Genomic DNA, 5,883 nt, shown 5'->3' on the forward strand with positions numbered 1-5,883 from the left:
ATACACTGTAAACAAACACATTAAAAAAAAAAATACTAAGTCAGGAAGTGGAAGTGCGGCGTCTGAATGAAGCAGCAGAAAAGAAAAGATCAATGAACACAATCGTTTAGAGGTCAGGATTAAACCTGAGAAACAGTCTAGTCTGAACCCCTCCATTTACAAATGAAGGCAAGGAGGCCCAGAGAGGAAGCTTAAGGTCACGTGGTGATTATTGGTAAAAGCTGGGCTGGATTCCAGCTCTCCTTGGCTCTGCTGTGGCCAAGGCCTGAGGGAGAAAGCTCAGTCCATGGAAATCAAAGCGTGGGGAGACGGATGTCTTCTGCCTCTTTCCCTTTTTGAAAAGGTTTTATTTATTGTATTTCTTGGCAGGGTTTTATGTTTCCCAGGCTGCCTCAAATTCAGTTTGTAGCTTAGGATAACCCTGAACTTCTGACCTTCCTGCCTGCAGGTTCTGAATGCTGGGAATACAGACATATCACCACACCGGGCTTAGGCTGGGGACTGAACCCAAGGGCTTCCGGCATGCTGGGTAAGCACTCCACCAACACTCCCAACCCTGCTTTTCCTTCTTTAAAAGCAATGTTTTTATTAAAGTGAAATTCAAGGTGGTGTTGAGTTTACCAGGAAGGTGTTACCAAGCAGGAAGCCTGACGTCCTGAGGGCACCTGACAGCTCGAATGACCACAGGGGCAGTATGGAAGGCCTGGAGGACCAGGACATTTGGATGCACAGTGTTGGCCAGTGGAGGGGTGGGGGGAACTTGTACTTTCATGGTGCCTGGCCTTTCGGGAAGGGTATTGTTCTTTTGTTGCTGACAAAGCCCCGGTCCACAAGCAGGGCTTGGCTGGGAACCTGCCACTGCCCTGGGTGACTGGGTCATGTGTTTCCCAAGCCCTCCAGTTTTTCTGCCCAGCCCACCATCCTGGCATACTGTCAGTCTCCTACCGGGTAGAGGGGAAACAGCCAACAGCCTTACTCTTTCAGGAGCTGCCGTGCCCAAGCCAAATAGTTTCTGCCTCAGCTCCAGGCATAACCGGAGACAGCCACTATCTATACCCACTACACAAGGCAGAGGAACAGAGAGCTATGCAGGGGAGACTCAAGAAAGCCTGACTCTCTCCTCACAAAGCCTGCAGACCTGTCTGGGGGTACTTCCTGGAGCCCACCAGACCACTGTGTTGATTGGCCCAGACCATGGGCTGGCATGGGTCACACCCATCCTTCCATGTCCCTCCAGGGTAGGTTGTTCAGTGACTCAGCCTTATCTTTCTGACCCTTGATGTGTTAGGTTCACAACCAATGAAATGTCTTGACCATGTGGCCCTCTACCAGGATCCTGGCCCTGTTGGCCGGGCCGTGGTTCCCATGGCAATGCCCTACCCTTGGACCGTCTCATGGGCCCCACAAGCCACTGGAATGTCTCAAAAATACCACCCTTCAGGCAAACATCCAAACCGCCTCTCCCAGACGGCAGCTTTCAATTCTAGCAACAGGAAAATCCTTTCAGAGCGTGTCCTGATTTTCAGCTTGGAAAACAGATGGCCACCATTGCAAAGCTCGCCATCCGCCCTCTTATTTCCTTTTGCCTCTTCCCCACCCCTCTCTCTCCAATAGCATGCTGTGGTTACAAATCTCAGGCAGAATCTGAGCTGAGACTCCAGTGTCTCCATCTCTTCCCAGTCCTCTGAACCTGTACTACTCCCACAACTCCCACAGCCTTAGCTTCATCATCTTCATGGTGGTGGCAGGCATCCATCAGCAGTTAACCATCCATGGGCAGACCGGTGATTTTTGTTGTTGTTTTGTTTTGTTTTTGTTGTTGTTTTTAGAGACAGGGTTTCTCTGTGTAGTCTTGGTTGTCCTGGCTCTGTTGACCAGGCTAACCTTGAATTTAGAGAGACCCACATGCCTCTGCCTTCCAAGTGCTGGAAACGCATACCCCACCACCCACCTCTGGGTTCTTTTTTAATTGTTTACAATCAAATTTATTAATGTCTTCATTTGTATACACCAATGTCTGTATATGGAGGTCAAAGGATGACACGTGGGTCCCAGGGATCCAATTCAGGTTGCCAGGTTGCCAGAACTCGTCTTGACCCACTGGGCCATCTGGTCAACCCCAATCAATGATTCTGTGAATGTCAGCCTAGACCCTGTCAAAGCTGTCAGCCATCTTGCTCTGGGACCCTCTACCTTTCTTCCCTGGTTTATTTTCTCCATTGGGCTTATACTGATACACTATCTCACACATTTTGGGTTTTGACTGTCTTTCCTAGAATAGAAGCTCCAGGAGGACAGGGATTTTAAAATATTTCCTTGTGCATTTGTTTTATGTGTACATGTATTTGCCAGCATGATTTAATATGTACCATATGCTTACAGGAGCCCCTGGAGGCCAAAGAGGATATTAGATCCCGAGAAGTGCGGTTACAGTCAATTGTGAGCTACCATGTGGGTGCTGAGAACTGAACTCAGGTTCTCTGTGAGAGCAATACATGATCTTAACTGCTGAGCCATCTCTCAAGAAGCCCCAATTAAAATATATATATATATTTATATATTTAGTACTTTTAAAAATATGTGTCTGTTCATCTGTGTGTAGGTATGCATGCCATGTTTACAGACACCATCGGCGCGAGATACCTTGAAGCTGGAGTCAGTGACTGGCAGTTGTGAGCTGCCTGATGCTAGAACTCCAACTTGGGTCCTCTGTAACAGAGTGTGCACTAATGCATGAGTGACCCTGCCTCAAAACTTAAAAATCAACAACCAAGGCTCAGGAAAGCCTGGCCAAAGAGGGAAAGTAGGGCTCAATGACGCTGAGCCTTACCACCACCGCTGCCACCTACCAGCAGGCCTGGCTGTCCTTGTGGCTGGGTGGTGCTAGAGGTTGGCTAACGCCACATCCATCTTTCTCCCTCCTTTCACTTTCCTCCACCCACCCCCACTCCACGAGCCTGTGGCGACCCTGGAAATTCCTGTCCTAGTCCCCCAGAGGCATGTTTTGGTGCAGGCAGCATTGTGACCCCTGAGGGTGGATCTCTAGCTGCTAGGGACCCACATGGAGAAGCTGAGTCAGGACAGAAACTTGTGAACAGTGTGTGTGTGTGTGTGTGTGTGTGTGTGTGTGTGTGCTGTGGAGGAAGGAGCTCTGACCACGGAGCAAACCTGTGGTAAGGCAGCTGGGGGCCAGGGCTATGTATGGTGAGTCTCTGCCTCTCCAGCAGGCTGTATTTTCCTCCAGGGCTGCTTCCTCCCCGGGGCCTCCTTCACTGTTCCTCACTGAAGCAGGATCTGCTACCACAGAGACTGTAGGCTCAGTTCACAGAGAGGAGGTGAGGTTTCCAGGGGGCCTCCTGGGGTTGGGGAGAAAGGGGAGCACACAGCCTCTGAACATCACGTCCACAAGAGTGAATTTCAGCCCAGGCACAAAGGATGCCACCTTTCTATCCCTCCTGCCAGCGACGAGTGAGTTTCAAAGCACCATCCCCGTAATTATCTTACTGGAGCAGCACAAAAGAAGACAGGAATTAAAAAACAAAAGCCTCCAGGCTCAGAGTCCAAGGAAGCCAGAGAGCCAAGATAAAAATTCTTTCTGTTCTCTGTCTTGCCAGATTCCCCAGGAGCTCCACCTCTGAATAGCAGAGCCCTGATCAATGCCTGTGCACCGAGAGGGAAACGGAGGCATGCCTGGCCTACTTGGAGTGGAAGCATAACAGATAAAGAGGTGTGCCCTCTGTCTCAGCAGTTTCCACGGCCTTTGCTGGATTCCCTACCAAGTCCCAGAGAGTCCTGGAGAGATGGGCAAAGAAAGGTGCCCCTGAAGGTCATCAGTAACCCTTCCAGGGGTTGTGCTCTCTTTTTCCATTTTGTTTGAGACAAAGACTTTTACTCTGTAGCCCAGGCTAGCCTCAAATGCATGGCAGTCTTCTCTCAGCTTCCCAAGTTAACCGCACCCAGCTTTTGTGTCCTTCACAAATAACTTGGCGTAGTATTTTCATCAGGTCCGGCTGGGTCTGTTTTCCTGCTGCGGTTGGTATCCCAGAGCTATGCCCCCCCCCACACACACACACACAAGCCATCTCTTTTCCTCGTGAACTCAAGGTCTGCATTCCCTTACAGGCTGTTCTTTTTGTATACACGTGTGTAAAGTGACTAATACACTGTTGGTCTCAGACCCTACCCTGGTGATGGGGACACCTTACAGCCAAACAAAATATCCAACGTCTTTGCTATCCAGACTTTTTATTGAGGGGAACAGATAGAACTACAAAAGAGAAACAGGTAAGGTAAAAATGAAAATCCAGAGCGTGGGCTGTGGAGACAACACACCTGTAAGCCCCAGCACTCAGGAACCAGAGGACCCTGAGTCCCAAGCCAGCCTGTTCACCTTTAACTCCAGCACAAAAGAAAACAACAACGAAAGAGTTGTGATTTTTTTTTAAATTAATTCACACAATGGTGAGTGCTCTTTCATGGAAACAAAATAACGTGCCAGTTGTGATAGTTGTCTGAAATCTTAGCACACAAGCAGGAAGATCAGAAGGTCAAGGCCAGGCTCAGTTACAGCCTGAGACTCTTATTTTAAAAACAAACAAACAACAATAAAAACAAACCATCAGAAAAGGGGGGGGGGTGTTCAGCAATGCCATAGACAATGGCTTTGCAAACAGGGCCTCTTTAGGAAAATAGCCAGAGGAAGTCTTGCTTGGGAAGTGTCATTCATGCTGGGCAGAATACGGAGGAGAAGCCGTGGCTAAAGCAATGGAGGGCGCTAGCAGAAGCGGGGCTTTAGTGCAATATTCTGCAGCCTGGCACTCCAGAAGCCTTCCTTCCAGCTGCCCACTCTGAGCGGCTGAATTCATTCCAAGTGCAGGGGTAGAGGAAATGACATGATTGATGTTTTGAAAAGGCCCTGCTGGCTGCTCCAGGAAGAATAAATGAAGGGGCAAGGAGGAAGATGAGCCAGGCCAGGCATGCTGCCACGTGCCTTAGTCCTAGTTTCCAGGGTGGCAGGCTTTAGGAAGGATCCCAAGCCCCACCTATACTTGGATGGAGAGCCCTCTAGGTCATCCCTACCACAAGCACCTAATTAGGGTCCTCTCCACAACCGCCCCACGCTGGGGAGGACAACTCCCAGCTCTCTTCCTACACCTGCTCTGGCCCTTCCCTTCGCCTACAGCCTCGGAGCCAGCCAGAGCTCATCCCACCTCCCAGCAGGAAACTAGCTGGCGGCGCCTGCTGAGTGACCTTGGGTTGCAAAGTCCACGACTTTGCAAAGTCAAAACCAGCCACTTCCTCCCTCGGGCGGGCGAGGGGGCGCCGAGCCTCCCTGCCCCCTCGAGCTGGTCGGGACTGGCGCTGGCACGCACGCGCTCCGCATGTTAAGTGCTCGCGCCCTACCGCCCCAGGCTCATTTGTCACTCGCTGCTGACTCAGCACTTCTAGGGAAGGCTTTTCCCTCTCCTTTGGAGTGCAGGCCAGGAAATGAGGCAGTGCGGCTCTTCCTTTCCCTCCAGGAATGTGTGTGTCCCAGTGTGTCTGGGTTTGGCTGTAGTGTGGTGTCAGTCACAGACAGATGTGTACTTCCGGGTGTGTCTTTTGTGTACTTTTTGTACGGCTGTAGCTCTTTGTTTCCATTAGTGTGGTGTTAGGGTTTGTGCATGTGTGTCAGCCTCTGCTTGATGTGTGAATCTGTGGTGTCATCGGTGTGATTTGATAAGTCTGCGCGCTTCTTTAAATACCTACCCCTCAGACTTCACCTTGACTCACAAGTGACTCTTGGGGCCAGGAGCACATCTTCCTTCTCTGTTGCCCCTAGCTTGCTTTTGCAGCTCCTTCTGCCTTCAGAACACTAAGCCACGGGGCTTCTGGGGCTAAAAG

At 50.4% G+C, this 5,883-nt stretch overlaps 1 long non-coding RNA gene across 1 annotated transcript; it reads left to right on the forward strand.

The window, feature by feature from the left end:
- Positions 1-228: 228 nt before the first annotated feature.
- LOC132655449 (uncharacterized) lies at positions 229-4,436 on the forward strand. The gene is made up of 3 exons (XR_009593260.1): positions 229-343; positions 449-529; positions 3,615-4,436. It is a non-coding gene; the product is annotated as an uncharacterized LOC132655449 (long non-coding RNA).
- Positions 4,437-5,883: the final 1,447 nt, after the last annotated feature.

The sequence above is a fragment of the Meriones unguiculatus genome, chromosome 7, assembly GCF_030254825.1.
Source record: "Meriones unguiculatus strain TT.TT164.6M chromosome 7, Bangor_MerUng_6.1, whole genome shotgun sequence".
Lineage (NCBI taxonomy): Eukaryota > Metazoa > Chordata > Mammalia > Rodentia > Muridae > Meriones > Meriones unguiculatus.